General features: G+C 37.8%; 1 protein-coding gene across 3 annotated transcripts in view; it reads right to left on the bottom strand.

Moving 5' to 3' along the window:
* Positions 1-21,692, bottom strand: part of LOC134747108 (uncharacterized) — a 255,287-nt gene that overhangs the window by 90,743 nt on the left and 142,852 nt on the right. For all 3 annotated transcript variants that reach the window (XM_063681684.1, XM_063681685.1, XM_063681686.1), the window contains one exon: positions 8,833-8,875. The gene's annotated coding sequence lies outside the window, so the exon portion shown is untranslated. The remainder of the gene's footprint in view (positions 1-8,832; positions 8,876-21,692) is intronic.

The following is a 21,692-nucleotide window of genomic DNA, read 5'->3' as shown; positions in this document are numbered from 1 at the left end:
TCGTTAAAAATATTTTATACAATGTTAATATCCAGAGAAGAGAATGGGGACGACGTTTGTATGGCAAAGCGGTCCCGTGACGTCGTCGTCCTATCCTCTTAACGGTGTCGAAACGTCGTAAAAGTCAGTGATCGTCATTACCGTCGGGTCATTAAATGTAATGATCTGCATAACCCATAACCCCCCTTTTCTCGTATCGGAAATTGTATTAGGGTCTGGGCGAGTTTAAGAGTAATTTATCATGTAATAATTAGGGGTTGTTTGTGATGTAGAATTAAAGTGCCGTTCGGATACCTACACATTACTGCTGCAGTGATGCGGCGCGACATTGCTGCCGACTGCATTGCTGCTGCAAATGTCAAAAACCCGGGCAGCGGAATCGATTTTGACGATTCAATACGACTGCAGTAATGCTGGTGTAGTCAGAACCCGAACGGTACCTTGTACCTTTATTCAGTAGGCGCAAACGTTTTTTTAGGGTTCCGTACCCAAAGGGTAAAAACGGGACCCTATCACTAAGACTCCTCTGTCCATCTGTCCGTCTGTCTGTCACCAGGCTGTATCTCATGAACCGTGATAGCTAGACAGTTGAAATTTTCACAGATGATGTATTTCTGTTGCCGCTATAACAACAAACCCTTCGTGCGCGAGTTCGACTCGCACTTGGGCGGTTTTTTTATCCACCACACTTACTGCATTCACAATACTCAATAGTTAAGGACGTATAGTCAATTCCTTCCCAATATCACTATTTCCAATATCCATAATCCGGATAAATATGAGATATTTAATAAGTGAGTGTTTGTGAGGAAAATGCCGCGTCGATGGATGACCTTTTCGAACGCCTTTGTGTCACTAGGTACCGGGTTTGGGCCGTATTTCTATAGGGACGTAATTAGAGATGGGTACCCCTACTGAGTATTTACACTCACTCAGTAATCCATACTAATATTATAAATGCGAAAGTGTGTCCGTCTGTCTGTCTGTTACCTCTTCACGCTTAAACCGCTGAAGCGATTTAGTTGAAATTTGTTATAGAGATAGTTTGAGTTCCGGGGAAGGACATAGGGTAGTTTTTATCCCAGAAATCATCCTTTAAGGGGGTGAAAAGACGGGTGAAAGTTTATATGGAAAATCGATTAAAAGCAGATCGGATAATAAATAGGCTACCCAAATTATTAACTCCACGCAGACGGTCGCGGGTAACAGACAGACAGACACACTCGCATTTATAATATTAAGTATGGATACTATGGATTTTCGAGACTAAAATATAGCTACTTAGTGGAATGAACTGTCGCCCGCGGTATTGCGGGACCGATACGACCTCAAAACCTTGTTCAAATAAAAACTAACTATTGATTTCTGACATTTTGTACTACGCGGGGTGGCATAGTGCAATAACCCCCAGAATAAACGAAAAAATGTAAACCTCTACAAATTATAACGACTTAAGATCGACTGGCCTGTAGCCTTTAGGCGGGCCAGGACAGATTCGTATTAAATCAGTTGAGGTTCTGAGTAAGTACGACTCTAAGGTTGCCAGTTTCTATTTAATTCGGATTCTAAATAGGTTTGATTATGAATAGGGCATTTTCTAAGTTATCCAAGTTCCTAAAATGTTAGGTTATTAAAATCTCAAATTCCTAGCACTTCAGATTCTCATTATGCCGAATTCTGAGTAGGACAGAAAATTACATATTGGAATCTTAGTATGTGTAATTCCGAGTACGACCGATTCGATGTTAATCGGATTCTGTTATAAAAAAAAATTAAAAAATTATCCACAAAATATGTTCCATTATGCCAAAATAGATACTTGTCCATTGAACATTTCCTTCTTACCCTGAGTCGACGGAGCCCCGCTGTGCAGGGCTCCTATTTCTCGGCGGTTTGCCCTTCGGGCATCTAAAGCAACCTAACGAACCTAACCTACCTACCTATTGATTTAGTGTGACGTTATTCATCATTAAAATATTCTGTTCAATTTCTTAATCGAATCGTTGCTAATCGGATGAGATAAGAAACTGCATTAGTCCTAATCCAACTCGTTACCAATCTGACGTAGTACTGTCATGTCACGGGACCCCTTTATTCGAATCTGTCCTACTCAGAAATTGGTTTAAAGAGAAAGTGACTTCCATATCATAAGTCGTATGTCGAAACTGCTTTATTCAGAAACATACCTATAGCAAATCAGACCTCAACAGAGTCGTACTTACTTAGATTCTGGCCTAAAACCCAACTGCCTTAATACGAATCTGTCCTGGCCCACCTAAAGGGCCTCTAGTAATAGTAACTGGAGACGCCTTGTCTGAGATGTCTGTCATTTTCTGTACTAACAGTGCCGATTTTTGCTGGAGAGGGGCACGTCAAATGTCAAGTGCCGTCAAACGGGTAACGTACAAATAGCCATGTCAGATAAACGTCAGTCCATACAAAAGTATGCACAATTGTGCAAGGTTATCGGCAAAGGGTTTTAAGCTCTTAAAGGCGACTCCGGTTATTAAATGCTCTAAGACTGGCCTCTATGAAATTATGTATATAGTAATAGTTAACTCATTCACAAATTGAACTCAATTAATGTTAAATAGCCCCTAGCTTAGGGCTACCACGTATCATATTGCCTCTCAAATCTGCGTCAATTAGGGTTGTCACGCGGCTTCTGTGACACATGTAATCGAGTACTGCTACCTTGGAGGATATAACCAAACGGAGTAGCCATTAACGGGCCTTCCCCTCTGTCGAAACTCTGGATTATCTGACTTTAGATTATCTGACATGGCTATTTTTACGTAACACATACATATGACGTGCCCCTCCCCCGCAAAAATCGGCAGACTGAAGTACAGACAAATACAGACAAGGGGTCTCCATTGGGTTATATCCTCCAAGACTGCTGCGGATTAGGGAGAGAATATGCAGTAGTTTGATTAGCGTCTTTAATTAGTACGCCCACGTATATAGGTGAGGTTCGGATCGGAACTGCAGCTGCATTACTGTTGCGGCAGTGACGCTGGCGCTGTCACTGTAGATAAAATGAGTGACGGATTGAACGCTCGAATCGTGACAGTAATGGGGTGGCGAACGTCACTTTATTTTATGATGGAAATTGAGAATTACTGTGAGGGGTCAGATGGATGGAGCCTCACATTTAATTTCATCAATTACAGCGGCCTCGTCCACGCTGCGCCGCTGCAGTAATATCGCAACAGTAATGCAACTGCAGTCGACATCCGAATGTCACCTTTATTGGGATTGGTACGGTTACTTCACGGTGTTTTCCTTCACCGAGAGCAACGTAAATATTGGACTTTTCGAACCTTTGACCTCCCCTAGGTAGGTACTCATAGTGTTGTGACTTGTGTTCCTGCCGGTGAGTAAGGTTGCCATCGCAGAGCTCAACGAGGGTGCGGAGTGTTAGGGTCGGCAACGCGCATGTAACACCTCTGGAGTTGCAGGCGGTCATAGGCTACGGAGACTGCTTACCATCACAGCGGACCGTATGCTTGTTTGCCACCGACGTTGTATAAAAAAAACGTTAACTCCTATCGCTAAGCAAATAGCTTTGTGCCTTTCAGTGGATCATCTATCTATACTTAATAGGTAGTAACACGTGTTATTGAGTAGTTTTCGCTTCTCCAATAGCTAGAAATAACGGAGTGGAAATTTCAAATTGTCGGCGATAAAATAATCATTTCTTTTATCGTCGAATACGTGAAAATTGAATTTCCATATTTTGTGGAAGACGAGCTATCTTCGTAAATACACGAGTTGAAGTATGCAGAAATGCAGACGGTAAAGCGCGGGATAATGAAACATACTCATACTTTACTTTTGTTCTCAGGACAGCATTGCAGCATGCATTTTACAAAATATAAGAATACTCAAGGCACTATATTTTAGTTACAGCTTATCTTATGAAATGTTAACATTCTTTTTAACAGATTGAGCTAAAAGACATTTACATAATTTGGTTTTCAGCTGTTCTTATGCCACCAACGAATTGATTTGATTGAATCGGGCCGGGAACTCTATTAACGGAAATTTAATTTCCTACCCATTTTGTACTTTGTCACAATGACAATAGTCCCTAGCTACTTTCATATTGGTTGTAACTGCGACAAGGTACGAAATGGGTCAGAAATTAATTTCTTTTTACTGCACTTTGACTGATTAATAATCAAAACCAATAATAAAACAGAGGGCGGCGCCGCGAAAACCAAAATTCGCAAATTGCAGGGATTTTTTGGCCCGATTCTATCGAATATTAGATCTAGAAACGATATGGATTAAATGTGTCCAGTGTCAAAAGTGACATTTTTGTTTGAAGAAAATTCACTTTTGACACTGACATATCTCATCCATATCGTTTCTAGACCTACCTAATTTGACGTATCTTAAAGTTCGAATCGGGCCGCTTCTCTTTTACTCCAATGAAGGCGTAATTGGAGTGACAGAGAACGATGCCCTCAATTTGCGAACTTTGATTTTTGCGGTTATAGCCCTGGTCCCTTTGAATGTAAATTTTCTAACAATATGACCCGTTTTGATTACTAAAATAAGTATTATTGTTGCATTTTCTCAACCAGCTCCGCCAGTCCAATACTCGTATTCGGAGTCACTTCAACCAATCCCTCTAGCAGCATATTTTAGACGACATAAATTCAAATGGTCGCCGACGGGTCCCCGGGAGGATACTGAACGAGACACTTGCAATATTTCTACTGCATAGCATAGCTATCACAAAAATACAGTAAGATAAGACATTCTAATTTTAAAACTATATATACTTTCACGCCACTGCTCGGAAATGTGGCAGAGATCAAAAATAAGTTGTTGTTTTTTTACTCCAGCATATTGTTTACTTAGTGTCCAATAACATTTTTTTTCGCGATTTTGCTGTTAATCTCACGGGGGAATTTGTTTAGTATGGCCACATTAATGCATTTTTGACATTCAGGAAAACGACCCCAAAATCACCCAGTATATTCAGATAAACTCTTTGGTACAGTCAAAGTATTAAATATCGACACGGACACAGTGCCAAAAATATGTACACACTATTGACCGACTACCTTTTGTATTATTATCGGGAGCTCGAAAATAATACAAAAGGTAATCACGGTCAATATCCGGGTCGATATAAGTCTAGTGTATTGGACAATAAGTTTCGAAGCCACTAGCCTCCAAACGCTTCCTACATACATAATTAGGATTCTAAATATCATTAAAACTAATATTTGTTTCTGCTAGCTATATGTATACATAACAAGCTCAACGCACGCCGCGGGGATATGAGACTCGCCGCAATATCAAATTAGGACTGAGCTAAGCGCTCAGGAAATTATGTATGAGAAAACCTGCGGATGTGATCGTACCCCGGTTTGACGGGTGCAATTTGGTTAGACGTTTAAAAAATGCGAGGATAAGTAAAACTTAGTATAATAGTTATTACGCTTATGTGATGATACGATCGCTTGGACAGGTCTTCACGGAAGACCAGCGTCAAGATACCCGAAAGGTAACTTTGACATCAAGCTTAAGGAGACCTAACAAGCTTTTTATTCAGTGATGTTTATGCTTTAAATTAATAAAAGTGTTATAATCGGTTTAAGTAATATTGTACCTAAGCGTCCTGATTGAATTGATTTTCTATCTTCTTATTTCTGGTTGACGAAATGACACTGTTGTCAGCAGGTCATACCCATAAAAAATCCGAATCAAATTCATAACTGGCGGTGGCAGCATGGTTAATGGATAATGATAAATAAAATAAAAAATATCCTAGGACATTATTACACAAATTGACTGCCCCACAGCACAGTAATGTCAAGGTTTTCCCGAGGGGCTACAGTATGGGGTTCTTCAAAAAAGGAGTGTACAGGTTTTTAAAGGGTCGGCAACGCGCGTGTAATATCTCTGGTGTTGCAGGCGTTCATAGGCTACGGTAACTGCTTACCATCAGGCGGGCCGTATGCTTGATTGCCACCGACGTGGTATAAAAAAAAAAAAAAAAAAAAGGCTTGTGTTGTGGGTAACGATACTAAAAAAACGATAATATATATATATAAATACTTATAAACAATGTAATACATAGAAAACACCCCTGACTCAGGATCACACAAATAAATGCCCTTATATAGCAAAATTTGAACACGGGACCATCGGCTTTAGGCTTGTGTAGTACATGTACTAAAATCAAAAAGACACGATTCCCTCCACTGTACTAGACCGAACTATTCCCTAATGATCCTGCTCTTAGTACGTTTTAGTACACTACACGCGAACGAAACAGAATGGAAGCGAGGACCGAGGAGTGACTATGACAGCAAAGAGATCCGAGTGATCCGACTCATCCGACTGAACGAAAACTAAACGTCGACTCTCTCTGTGCACTACTGTACTAAAAGACCGAACTAGTACAGTTGTGATTGTACTAGTTGGGAGCGATCTTTTCAGTGAACGAGCATGCACAACTCTAATCAGCTTCATAGGCAGGATCATTACCCACCAGGCCAGACGGGTCATCAAATGATATACCTATGGGTTAATTTCAGGCACTTAAATTAGGGCAAAATTTTATTGACAGCTGTAAAATGTTAAAGCTAATAAACTTTTCATTTTTATTAACCTTGTGTAAGGTTGAGAGTTGAAAAAAAAGCACCTTGTATTGTCATCTACAGATACGACACGTTTTTAGTTAACATTTCATTCGATTTTATACTTTTAGTTATATATGTACCTACCTACAGTATTAAGTTATTTTAATAATTTAAAACTAATACGGGACTTAATCGCGTACAAACTTACGTTTATTTATGGCCTGACGTTTCGAACGTGACGTTACGTTGTTATTTTGTTAGTAGTTAGGTGTGCTGCGCTCACCGCTAAAATGTTGTACGCATGTAACATGTCATATGAATGTTATGTAGGTAGGTACTTATCCTTATGAGAAATAAGGATCTTTAAACCTGTTTCTGACTTTACCGGTCAGTTTCCTCTCTGGGTTAGGAGGTCAGATGGCTGTCGCTTTCGTAAAAACTAGTGCCTACGCCAATACTTGGATTAGTTGCTAAGCGAACCCCAGGCTAGCATGACCCGTGACTAAAAGCCGTAATAACTCTAGAAAAATATTTATTGCCGACTACATTTTTTCCACATTTTACATCACACAATCTTAAAAGAAGTGCGCCAGACACGCGGAACGAAAAGTTAAATTAAATGACAAAACTCCTCCAAGTAACGTAAAGAAATTTCCACATTGGTACATATTTACATCGAGTAATTTGCTCAAGCAATTTCACTGAAATCGTCTACGCATGCCCATTAACTCGACAAAAAAGAAATGGATTGAAAAGGACAAAAAAGGACGGCACTAATCGTCACACTTCTCAGAGCGAGACAAAAACTACGCGATAAGGTGATAACCCTATACACTTGAGGGACGCTTTTTACACGGAAAAAATATAGGTATTCAGTTGCCAAGTTGATGCTGCAAACGCGAGTACAGGCGATTGGAGCTTTTATAGCCATACTCACTCACGGCACAAAATAGACATGTATCTACAGAATTCCCTCCCTAACGTATGGCGCTGATGTGTTATTTTTCTCATTCGCTAAAGACTGTGCATGGGCTCCACAGATGTCACTCGTTACACTAATTGTCTCTTTTTTTAATACAGTTTGAGAGACCGGTAGTCTATCTCGCAATTCTCGCATGATTTGCTGGGAGAACTAGTACTTACTGAGTACGATTGGCCATTGAAATAAGAACTGTTATGTTATAATATTATACAGCTTAGTAGGCGTAGGAAGTGTGACTGGTGGGCCAACACGCGAGTCGTTAAACGGGGCAGCGGGTGTTAAACATGTGTTATCGGATTCTTTGAAGGGTAGTAACAAAAAATCTTAAGGAGTGCCATTATAGTTTTTTTGTTTTTTTTTTATTAATTTTCTATTTAGCGCACTTAATGTAATCGTTTTTACATCAAGTAATATTACTAAATTTCACTCAACAAGATTATACAATGACATTCACGATTCACCCAATGTTGGTAACATTGACCCATATTCGTAACAACATAACATTAACATTCTAATAAGATACAAATATAGTTCAATAAAGATTTTTAAGTTTTTTAAATATCCTACAGCGGTAAGTAATTTACGTTGACACTCAATTTACGGGGAGAACAACTCTGTACTCTACGTCAATTTCCGGCGTTTGTACATTTCTCGTTGTTTTAAAAAAAGCTATTAAAACTCGCACTGGCTCCCCGTTTCCTTCTGTGTTTCAAGGAAAAACGAAACCTACTGAGAGTTCCATCCAGGCCATAAATATTGTAGCACTTGGCTGGTATCCGGTTTTTGTAACTTATGTTAAACTTAAAGTGGGTATAGTACAATATATGTAATTCTTAAAATAAGGTACAGAAGGTACTTGCTATTTCTCGGTACAAAAAGTACGGAAGTACTGTCATTGAATGAACTATCAAGACAAATACGAACGTTTCCGAGAAAATACGATGAAAAACAATTATGCACTACATCTGGTCTTTAAAGTGGATATGGTATAATTATAAGAAAAGCCGGCCAAGTGCGAGTCGGACTCGCCCACCGAGGGTTCCGTACTTTTTAGTATTTGTTGTTATAGCGGCAACAGAAATACATCATCTGTGAAAATTTCAACTGTCTATTAGCTATCACGGTTCATACAGCCTGGTGACAGACAGACAGACGGACAGACGGACAGCGGAGTCTTAGTAATAGGGTCCTGTTTTTACCCTTTAGGTACTGAACCCTAAAAACTGAAAATTAAATATACGTTACCTTAAATGTAGTCTCGTGTAGTCTGATAAATGGTTGAGGACATCTGAAACAATAATAAAACAATAATTTAATGTCACTGGTACTAGTGGTACCTACTATTATATGGTCATGGAATGTAGGGTCAAACACAAAACTGTTCACGTCTTTCCTGTGTGTTCATCAAAACTTTACAGTTTTGTCTTCTGTGGACAGCTTGTGGGCATGTAAGTAATAATTTTATCATACTTATCCAAATAAAAGGAGTACCTTTTCATGTGGATAAGGGTTAAATAAGAAAATTAACCTTTATAGCCTTTAACTTTAGGGTATGTCTACATGAAAGATATTATTATGGATACTACTTTATTCAATGCGTCCTATATGGTATCAAAAACTGTTCTGTCAGTCTCCATGAGAAAAAAAACAGCCGATATAAACGGAATTTGATATAGGTAGGGTATGTTATGTTGTTTTTGACAGCTAATCATCGCAAACGTGTCAGTTGTTAGGTATACCACGAAATTGGGCATGCTAGTTTATTTCCAATAGCAAAATCTGTCAGTTGCAATCCTTCAAGTTACAAGTTAAGGGTGCGGGGCAACTGTCTCTTGGGATACCTAAGCCCATGTAAGAAAATTAACTAACACGTACTATTAAATAATGGTAGTTTATGTGACTGCTACATAATGCTTAATTATGAAGGTACATTATTACATACACTGCCTTATCTACACTCATATTATAAGCTCTCTGTGATGTGATCAAAAACCGCATGTTACGACCGCCATTGCGGCATTTGATCACGCATTTCTCGACTGATACTACTTATATAAATAAGGTCAATTCCATTGTTTTTTAGTTGTTCGAAATTTTATTGTTATTATTAGATCGACATAACGTTTATGATATGACTTCGGCTAAAAACTTCCCGTGTCTTCTACCATCCTGACTGCAAACCCTAATACACTCCAGTCCCGGCTACTGGGTGTTCCGGTGTCTCCGGCGACTGCGGGTGCCCACGGCGGGGTGGCAGGGGGTTGCGTAATAAGCCGGTTTGCGCGCATACTTTGTTTGATTTCGCGTTTGAGACTTAGCTGTGGTGTGAGGTGACGCTGACATAGGTTACTCCACCGACTCGCTCCCGCTTAGGTTGAATCAGCAGAGCCATGCGAGCTTATAGTGCTAATTGTATCAACATCGCCTCCCCCTTGTAGTCTCCTCTTCCTAGTCCTTGCTGCAGGATCTGCTGGCTGGAGTTACCCCAAGTATCAGTATCAGTATCAGTATCAGATAGACATAACGTTTATGATATGTGTAAAGATAAAGATAAATTAAAATCTTGTTAACTTTAATTTGTAAAACAGAACGTCTACTAATGTACTTTTCATTGCTTATACGTGTTGTTTTTGATTTCCGTTAAATTCGATACGTTGCTTGGTACATTAATAGAAGCTACCTGGTATATCGCTTTTTGTAAAATTCAAAAAAAAATATTTTTTTTCCTTTTTCATACAACATAAATGAATATTGCATTGTAAAAGGTCTTTTAGAGTTACGTAAAAGTTAGTGTGACACATAATGAAAGAAAAGTAGGTAATGTCGGAATTGTCAAACTAACTTACCTCAGTAACCTTCTTGTAGTGAGTGTAGTGTAGCTATCAATGGAAAACTCTTTACTGACGAAACTTAAAAAATAAATAAAATTTGGAGGCAATGAAGAATCTTTTACACAGGTTCAGCAATTAAATTTATTTATTGAATATCTCAAAAACCGTAAGAGTTAAAACACTAGTTTCTTAGAGAAATTACCTTTATTTAACCTGAAGAATCTCCCCTTAAAATTAACGGAAATCAAAAAAAACACGGCGTACATTGAATTGACCCCAATCTTATCGAATACTTTCACTTGCGTCATCTTCATCGGTCATTAATTATGACTAATCAAACCGATTGCCAGTTGCCATTTTAAAACTTTCAACAATCAAATTAGCAATGTCAATATCTTAACGACAACTGACCAAGGGATCAAGGTAAGGACCCTTATAATTAGAAAATTACACACAAAAACCGTATTTAATATAAATTCCTCGCACATTTAACATAAAACCATAATTAAATCCCACAAACCCCGAATGAAGCCAGTAACCTAATTCCCTCTCTATTTCCATCAACATATTTGCGTTGGAACTTTTATTAAGGTAAGTACGCGCTCAATGGGTCGCATAGATTGAGGGTCTGTTCATCTGTTGGCTTAGGACGGCGCCGTTCAGAAAAATGTTGCGTAGATGCGTTGAGGTTATACTTGTGACGTTATTGTCAGAATGGCAGAGTGCGATCATATTTACGATCCTTTAGCGCTTTTGTAAGATTAAAGGCGTTAAGTGAGTTCAAGGTTCATTTATTTTAAAGATTTTATGCGGCATAACTTTAAGCGTCACTTGCACCATCCTATGGGGGTTACCCGGTGAAACCCGGAGTTACCATGGTTACCAGTACAATTTGACACTGGGTTAACGGTTTAACGGGTTAACCCCGGGTTAGTGGGATGATGCAGGTGGCCCTGATAATCATATTTCTTTTCAGGATAAACGTTGCGTGGACGCGTAGTCACTCTCACGACATTTTTTGTAGCGGAGTTGTGTGATCCTTTAGTGCGCCTTAAGGGGCCCACTGACTATCAGTCCGCCGGACGATATCGGCCTGTCAGTTAGAACAATAATTTGACAGTTTCGAAAAACTGACAGGCCGATATCGTCCGGCGGACTGATAGTCAGTGGGCCCCTTTAGTGAGACAACAGGTTTCAAACACTACATTGTAAATAGTGTAAATTCAAGTTGATTCCATTGAAACTGATAGTAATCTGAATCTGAGTAATGTCAGCATCCTAAGTTCTCTTGAGAATCTCATTTCTTATTTCCATCAGGATCTCTCCTGATGGAAATAAGAAATAACGGTCGGGTTGAACTACGATCATAGTTCGCTCCATAACCCTTTGAGCAACTAGGTTTCAAAAGCCACACAGTTGATTTGCATAACCTATGAATATTAGACCTTATCTCGTTCCAATAAGGTTCACGAATCATCAGTATATCAATAATATTAAAACTCCAGATAGGTTATAGGCGTTCCAAAATTGAAGCGCTAACCTTGTACAAATTGTACAAGTTGCCAAGTCGCGCCTAGGCAAGCGGAAAATATATGCACGTGCTAACGAGAAAGAGACAAGCACTGTTTTACAATAAGTATGACAAAGATGAATAGTGTGCGAAAATTAATCAACAAAAACAACGGACAAGTGCGAATCGGGGCCGAGGGTTCTGTACAAATAAAATTTTTAGTATTTGTTGTTATAGTTGCAACAGAAATACATCATCAGGGAAAATTACTTGCACTTGAACTGTCTTGCTATCACGTTTCATGAGATACAGCCTGGTGACAGACAGACAGACGGACAGTGGAGTCTTAGTAATAGAGTCCCGTTTTTACCCTTCATTTTATTTAAGTAATGAAATAAATATGGAAGTTTTTATAATATTATATGAGTATGAGTAACATCTATAATAATATCATAGTAGTAGGTATATGTCTTCGATGGTGCCGCTATGTATGTGACGATTGACAAGAAACGGTAATAGAATTGATGATGTCTAAACGCCCGTGAGAGCACACGTGGCCACGAATACAATACATTAATTAATGCCCCAGCATGCCCCGTAATTACAACACTATCATATAACAAAACCATAAGTGTGACCAGACCAGCCAGAGTAATCTTAACTTTGTTAACCTGCATTAAGATTGAGAATTAAAGTGGATCTGCTCTGTATTTAATGCTTTTTAGTTTGGTGAAAGTATGGTGTGCATTGAAGCTATACGTTTCATTAAGAGGTGTTAATGATATCGCTTACAGAGTCAAACGCTCGTGAGTCGTAACTGTATGATGGAGGAATTTATTGGACATCTAGGGACACTAAATCGTTGAAAGAGCTCAAATTGCTGAAACGTTTACAGATTTTTTTGGTTCCGTACCCAAAGGGTGAAAACGGGACCCTATTACTAAAGACTCCTCTGTCCATCTGTCTGTCACCAGGATGTATCTCATGAGCCGTGATAGCTAGACAGTTGAAACTTTCACAGATGATGTATTTCTGTTGCCGCTATAACAACTAATACTAAAAACAGAATAAAATAAATATTTTAAGTGGGGCTCCCATACATCAAACGTGTTTTTTTATGCCGTTTTTTGCGTAATGGTACGGAACCTGTCTTGCGACTCGCACTTGGCCGGTTTTTTGGAAGTTATTCTGTTGGGCCCAAATAATACGGAAGTATACAGAGTGGAACACGCGCTCATCGATTTAAATTTTGTAGTTATTTAGCAAACATCACCTTCGTATAATTTGAACATCGTATAAAAAACACTACATCCGACGCTTGTTTTACACACATGCAAACATCACGTACATAATATAAGCTCATCAAATTAACAACAATACCCATTCTAACATAACGACGCACTTTCACCCATCAACTCTGCTCCTTCATGAGCGAAATTGGTTCATATTGAATTCCATATCCTAAAGACTGTAAGGCTAAAAATTAAATTGCACATAACATACGACTTGTGACGTTAAGGACTTAAAACCATTTTCGAGCGAGCTGCCTTTAGTTTCTTAACTCGTTTGGATAAGGCTAAAATTCGCTGAGTTACAGTGTATGACAGCATACGGCATTTTAGTAGTAATTGCGCAGAGTTCGGTTCCATGTAAGTTATGATTGGTCTAATAAAGCTATTGTGCTGGTTTATTGGCGTTACGTGGGGTGACGTTATGAAGGTAGTTTGTTCGGTGTTCTGAACTTTAGTGGTTCATGCGATGCTCCATATGGCGGGCAGACCTTTGAGCAACAAAAATAACCGTAACTTTAAGACGAATGTGGAAAATCGAAATCGCCTTTCCACATACACGTATAATTCCCCATTTTCCTACCTGGATATTACCATTACTGAAAATATTTTGAAACAATTTGATGTATAGGTAATATAGGTATCAATAAGTATCAACCATAGCTATGTAAAATTTTCCATAATGTCAATACCCAGAGAGGAAAATGAGGACTACGTATGTATGGAGAAGCAGTCGTCCACTATCCTCTTAATCTCTGCAACCATTACCATGCAAAAGCTGAAGTTTGTATGTTTCATGCCGGGTTTTAGTTCAAACATTTTGTATGAAGGGTCTAAAGTGCGGTAGCGACCTCTAAGACGTAACTGAAAATTCTGGAAAAATCTACATTGATTTTTTAATGGCAGAGACTACATTACATACATTTTAACTCCGACGAAATAAGCAACATTTTGAAATGCATTCAGCATTTCCCAAACTACTTATGCGATATTTGAGTAGGCCCTGAAACATAAGACGATATGCCGAGCGATTGGGCAATTTTATGCTCGCTATATAGGTGGGTCGGAGCTGTCAACTTTGGGAACCATTTGACTGCCCTAGTTAGTATGCCTACATTTATATTAGAAGTAACGGTTAGCAAGATAAAGGTATAAGGCATTAAGTAAGGCCTATAAGGCAGTATAAACCGCAGGACGGCTTGTCAGGATTGGCATTGCCTATGTCAAACGCGACAACCCTAATGCAGGAAATCCTTTGGCGGGAATTCTACATAATAATTGGCTTAACGGTAAATGCGATATAATTGCTCTTGAACAGAAAACGCCATATTACAGATGAAGTCATTTCAGAGTAGCGTTTTGGGTCACTGAGGAGTAAGTAAGTAATCCCTTGCAATAAATTCCAAGTTCAAACTGATGGATTTCCAATGCCATTTGGGCGAACTGACAAGCCTAATTAATGATGTTGTTCGCAATTGAAAAGAAAAAGACAATCCCAGCAAGCATTTATGACGGAAAAATCTTCAATATTTACACAAAGAAAAAGATTTGGTTCCACAAAGACGACGATTCCGCGAATTCTCAGGATGAATTTTAGTAATTATTCCCCGCTGTCCTTTGAATTATTATGAGAAGGTAATTATTTCTCCTTTAGTCCTGCGGTTTCGTGTACTATAATTTACTAAGATGCTTTCATCTTTGTTTATGCAATTGTGGGGAAATATTAGACATTTAAAATCGTACTAATATTATAAAAGAAGTTTGTTTGTTTCATTGTTTGGATGTTTCTTGCTCAATTAAAGCCTAAACAGATTCTGGTGATTATATCACTATAATCATCCTGCTTTAGTAAATAGAAAGTAATAAACTAAGGGCTACTTGTGCTATCCTGAGTTAGCCACTAACTGTGGGTTAACCGGGTAAACCCGGAGTTACCAGTCCTATTTAACCCTGTGTTAGCTGTTAACTCTGGGTTAGCGGCTAACCCTGGATGGTGCAAGTGCCCTAAGAACCGTTATTCACATATTGCAGTAATAACCATTACTCTAAGGGGACTGCGGAAGTAATTTAAGCCATTGTCCCTTAATGTCTGTGTAGAATGACACCCTTTACGGGCAAGTGTGACGAAAATGGTCAACAAATATTAACATAGGACCTGTTTTATTTACTAGCAACTGCCTGCGACTTCGCCCGAGTAGATCTCGCTGAGGCCAGCTCCTGTTTCACCTCTTTAGGGTCTGCCTAAAGTTTCGAGTCTTCTGAGATAAAAAGTACTCAACGTTTTAATCTGTTAACTATCCACAGTGTAAAAAAACCAACCTAATTCATTGGGTGGAGTAACAAACGTACACATTCGATTTCGAAACAAAATAAATTCAGCCATATTATCAGCTACACTATTGTTTTTAGATCCAATTTTTTTAGCAGGATATGAAGTAACAAAGCAAACAATGAAAAAAAAAAACACTTTTTACACTAATAACAACATACATAAACTGACCAATTGGTCTTTATGTCGTTTCAATAAATTTTATACGAACAGTTTGTACAGTCAGTAAAAAATCTAAATTTTCTACATTATTTCAATGGATTAAGGTTGGAAATTGTACACATATTTACGACCTTGACTACCCAACACTATTGGCACGTAATTGTTAGGTCATAGACCTCAAAAGCTGTCGAAACCGATTCGAATCGCGTGCCAAGCTTATGAAGCTTACTATACAGTATACCGATTGAAAGCACAGTTATGATAAGCAGTATCTTGACAGGCGAACAAATGGTCAGCTCACATGCATGCGATGCCAAACAACAAGAATATTTTTTTACTGCGGCATATTGTGGACAATTTTTAAAAACATTCTATCAAAGCTAAAGGAAAATATTTTAATAATAATAATTGCTTTGGCGTGAAGTGTCAATGTGTTTATGTTTCCGATTTAGGCCACAAGATGGCAGACCCTCCAACGCGCACGACCCCTATTAAATGCGGGCTGTTAATACTTGTATCGGCGCGCCTTCCTTGATGTAGCACTTAGTGTAGGCGGACTCGAAGTATACCAGTCGTAATATCTATGTTATAAATCAGTAATCAGTAAGATCTACTGATGAAGTTGTACATGTACATAGGCTTGAGAGCTTAAGGCTCGATATTTGTACAAATAAATGGTCTAGCCTTTAGTATAACGTTTACCACATCCGCTGACTTTTTAGGACTGAATTTTTTGAATAAAATTATCTTACCCAGTTTTTTTGTTAATGGGAACATGGGAGTTTAGATACTGCCATTGCCATTACCGTGATGGACCAGTGATATCTCGATCTAAGATCCGATCGGCATTATCAGGGGTCCGTTGGAGGCAGTGACCTCTGCGAGATTATTGATAACTAGTCACGCTATGCCCATCTTTGTTCACGATTTTTCAATGTACAGGCACCAGATGACAATTAAATAATTATGCTTTGGATTAGATATTATTCGCGGTGCATCTTGCGCCGCCTAATACTCGTTTATAAGATCATTATCAAATCAAAAGCCCATTTTTATAGTTTAAATGTCGCAAGTGAATGTAGTGGAAATGAGAGCCTTGAGAAGTGCGTGTGGTGTGAGATTACCAGATAGAATTAGGAACAGTGTGATAAGGGAAAAGTGTGGACTGAACAAAGATGTAGTGACAAAAATTGAGAAAGGTACGTTGAGATGGTTTGTACACGTAGAAAGAATGAATGAAAGAAGGCTAACAAAGAGTGTATTAGGGAGAGGTAGAAACGGGAGTTGGAAGGGGCAGACCTCGGCGGACTTTCTCTGATCGGGGAAATCCTGAAGAAAGGCCGGGTCAAGAGCACCCTAAACCGGCGAGCGTGTATGAGGAATGTTATGAAAGTGAAGGAAGCGAAAGAGGTATGTCAGGATCGTAGCAAGTGGAAATCCGTGGTCTCTGCCTACCCCTCCGGGAAATAGGCGTGATTATATGTATGTATGTGTATGTATGTAAATGTCGCTCCAAGGGTCTTATATCTCGCGGAAAGTACCTCATAAAAGTGAGAAATCGAGTTCCAGCAACATTCGATAACATTATACATCATGATTCATGAAATTTCAGTAAATGACACCCGTTATCAAAAAGTAACTTCTTGCCTGTAAAAGAAAATAGTACCACTTGTTGAGTATCCTTAACTACCTCTATAGTTGTAAGTCAAGTAACCAGGGCATTTCAGGGCACGCTAAAACATTTTAAAAATTCTTCTTGAGTTACGAAATGGTAATTTCTCGCTTTAGTGTTGAGCTTTTCCGTACTTGCAAAATATAGGATGCAGTATTCCGACAAGCGTCTTTAACATTGTATGTACGAGTATGTTTTATCTTTTAACTTACCATTAAACTAACCAACAATTTACTTTAATTTATTCTTTTTTTGGTAATTAACTTCACAAGTAATTATTTTATTTTATTTTATTTGGGATGCTTACTGCCTAATATACATAGGTTAACAGACTTATCTACTAAATGCAAATTACAAGCTTCCACATATACCGGGTGTTTCCTGTAACAGGAGCATTAAATTAAGCTGTAGGCTGTACTCCTCAAACTGACCAACATTTGTTCAGCACCTTTTAAAAATAACTTGTGTTTTGATTTTCATTACACTTTAAAGTTTATTTTAAAACGCAATGTATTGCAAAATTTGTTATGTTTAAAGGGTGACAAGCAACGTCAAATACACAGATGGCAGCGTACATTGAAAATAATATTTAATTAGTATGAAAAAGGTATAATCTAAAAATTTCATAATTTAAAAAAGTTACTGAACAAATGTTGGTCAGTTTGAGGCGTACAGCCTCCAGTTTAATTTATTGCTCCTGTTACAGGAAACACCCGGTATACTGCTAAATAACGAAAATATGAAGGTCTCGAAATAGCAAAATATAACACTATATAGGTAGTATATTTATGACAGAGACTACGAACTAAAGTTGTCGGGTATTTTTAACTACACTATTCAATTTTTTTTTTACATTATATTTGATCTCACTATAAAACAAATCTACATCGGGCATATCGAAATAGCACAATATTACACTATATTTGTAGTATATTCATAACAGAAAATAAGAACGCAAAGTTGTTGGGTATTTTTAACTACGATAATAGTGATAATATATTCTTATCTCACGTTCTGCACATTTCCTACATTAACGAAGTTGAAAAAAGCAAAAACGATTAGCGTGAAAGTTCAACGTCCTGTACTAAACTATATGTACAGCCAACATTAAAGATTTTACAATATCTGCCTTATCACAACGTTGTAAAGTGCAAAATAGTAAACATTTGGCTGTACAAGCTACTGAGTTCGTCTGTTAAATTTAACACTAAATTTAGCCTTACAGGGCTTCTGGTTTGCGTCTGATAAAATTTATTTTGGGAATCAGAGCTGCCCATGTCGATATCTTGTTGATCGGTTCTGTCATGTTAGTCGATTGAACGATCGGATCGATATCGAGTAACGGGATTTTGGCAGGGACTCGGTGGTCAGTGGGTGATGGATAATATAGGTACATGCCACGAGTGTGTTATGCAAACTTTTCATTGTAGACACCTACTTCAATATACGTACTATACCATACATTCAGTATTAATAGTAGATTGTGTCACAAGGGAGCAAAAAAAGGTGCACTTGTATGGAGAAAGGAAACATTGTATAATGCTCTAAATTGTATAATGGAAAAAGTTAATGGGTCCTGGAGGGAAAGTGCCTTAAAATCATAAGTTAGCTCATTTTGCTTACAGGAAACATTCGTTTATTTTTTTAAAGTAACAAAACTGTATTCAAAGATTTTTCATTTTTTTTCAGTTTTGCTTGTCTAAAAATATTATTGAGTATTAAATATTCGATTTTATGGATATTTTGTACCACAGACGAGTGTAAGACCTTACGTTTCTTGGAGAAATGTTATCAATAACATTAACTGTATCGACTAGTAGAATAAAATAGCGTTATTATTATTATATATATATATATATATTTTTTTTTAATTTTTTGTCGGTTCTACTCCCGGGCGAGGCAGGCGATTTTTTTTTTAGTAATAGGGTCCCGTTTTTACCCTTTGGCTACGGAACCCAAAACATCTTTGAATGCAGTTTCATTTCTTTTTAGAAATAAAATAATGTTTCCATTAAGTAAATTGAGCTAACTTAAGGTTTTAAGGCACTTTCTCCCCAGGGCCTACAATTTAATTCCACACTGTATATACATATTAAGCAATTCACTACATACGCCTTTTTAGTATTAGGGCAGAAGAGAGTGGACACTATTTCGGTGTACCCGTAATAACCGGTACAATAGGACTGTCAAAGTGCCAAAACTGTCTCGCCGTCGTCGTTGCATGCTTAAAGTATGTACGCGCATTTTGCATTTACAAAGAGCTTGTGATTTAAACGGTAATTTTAGGATTTCGAGAAAGAAAATGTCCCCAGACTATGAATTCGATTTAGAAGTTAAAACTAGACGAAATTTTTAATTTTTGAATACGGTGACGTGGCTAAAGGTAAAGTCCGTCTTTTTATAGAAATTTGACATTAATTATGACATCGCCATACTTTGTCATGTTAGGTTGGTCCGACTCATTATCAGTTGTAATAGTAATATTAAATATTATACCTAATCATAAATATATAAATACGTACCTATACTTATCCAATACAAAACATATTATGTTAATCATAAATTCGAAATGGTATTGTGTTATTTTTTCCGTCAAAAAATTTACCTTATGACTAAGAGGCACCAAATTTCAGTTTTCACTTTTTAAACAAAACGACAGTTTTTTACTGATTTGAATACAGCAACAAGCAAGTACCTACACTAAATATCTACGTGCTATTAGGTTCAGAAAACGGAGTTTTTCAAAAGTTGTAGCACTTTTTGGATCATATTACGGCGTCTGTATTTTTCATAAGATACTAGGAACGGGATTTTGTTTTATAATAGTAAGCAGGTAAGCATTTGACCTCCAGCTTAAGTACCTGATAAGAAGCAACGGTGAGGGCTAGATTCTGAAAGCCATGTTAAAAAAATTCAAAGTATCATTAATCATTAAAATCTCTACACTAATACGATGGTATTAGTGCGAACAGGACGCATAAAGTAATAAAAATAATTTGATATCATGTTTTAAAAAAAACCTCAATGTTACAGCTTATGAGGAACACATTTAAATACAGAACCCTAAGAAGTAACATCCACTTTTTCCAACCGATCATTATATCGATAAACAGTAGGCACAGCCCTAGCTATGCTAGCATGCACGTGTTCTATATTAGTCATTGATAAAACTGCAGTTACTAATTGCATTATGAGCTCATAGATAACCGAGTCAACGTTTGGCTTAGCCATGTACGCCAAAGACTAGTTAATATTCAAGACCGTCAACGGCATCACATACAACATCACATCACCAACAACGGCATCACGACGTTCCCCGCGTGCCTCACTATTGTTCTAGGTGGCGCTATCGGCCATTTTTGCATTTTTGTTTTGTGTATATGAAATCTATAGTTATAATAAAAGCTTTTAATCATATTTTTATTTATTAAGGGTGCCATCAAATATGTATACAGCTCCGGGAGAAGATTAAGAAAATGTTAATGGCGTCATTAAATAAGATGAATGTTTTTATTGTACATATTTGATTGGATTTAGTGGTTAATTAAATCCTATGTTAAGTTTCAAGTTAATAAATAGCAACAAGGTATCTACGCAAATAATCAAATGTAAAAATAATATTAAAAGGCATCTACAACAATGACTTTTCTTCGTCGCCCGTCTTTTCTATATACTCGTACCAGTCTCTGGCCGTACAGAAAGTTCTGAACAAATATGGATGACCTCCTTAGGATCGTGTTACTGATTAGTCATAATAACTACTCGTACAGTCGCCATTGGATATATCGGAGCGTCCAAGGTGCTCACAAATATCTGAACACGCCTCTATTGCCAAGGCGTTAGTGCGTGTTCAGATATTTTTGAGCACCTCGGCCGCTCCGATATATTTGATGGCGACTGTACTTTTGTGGGCATACGCGATGACTACGCTGTTCTTTGGTATTGTGCTAATATTTGGTAAATAATATCTTAGGAAATGGGCAGTAGATAGGAAAATTAGCAATGAAAGCATAATGCTTTGGAAACAGAGATTTGAGAGATTAGTAGCTAAACAGAATTAGGGTACAGAGTCTTATGCTAATTTATTTCATTGTGTTGCGAAAATTAACTACCTATGTAAACAGTATTTTATTGTAGGTATTCATTTCATACATATTAGTTTATAGCATACGCCAACACGCTTACATGCATGTAACTTACCTAAAAACTGCTGAATTTTAGACTCAACTCTCCTGAACTATGTACATATGTACAGCGAGCTGCAAAATTGAATGGACACATTATGAATGGATCCACCTAAACAACCGCTTGA

The sequence above is a fragment of the Cydia strobilella genome, chromosome 14, assembly GCF_947568885.1.
Source record: "Cydia strobilella chromosome 14, ilCydStro3.1, whole genome shotgun sequence".
Lineage (NCBI taxonomy): Eukaryota > Metazoa > Arthropoda > Insecta > Lepidoptera > Tortricidae > Cydia > Cydia strobilella.
The sequence above is the reverse complement of the archived record's forward strand: the minus strand, read 5'-3'. Positions and strand labels throughout refer to the sequence as shown.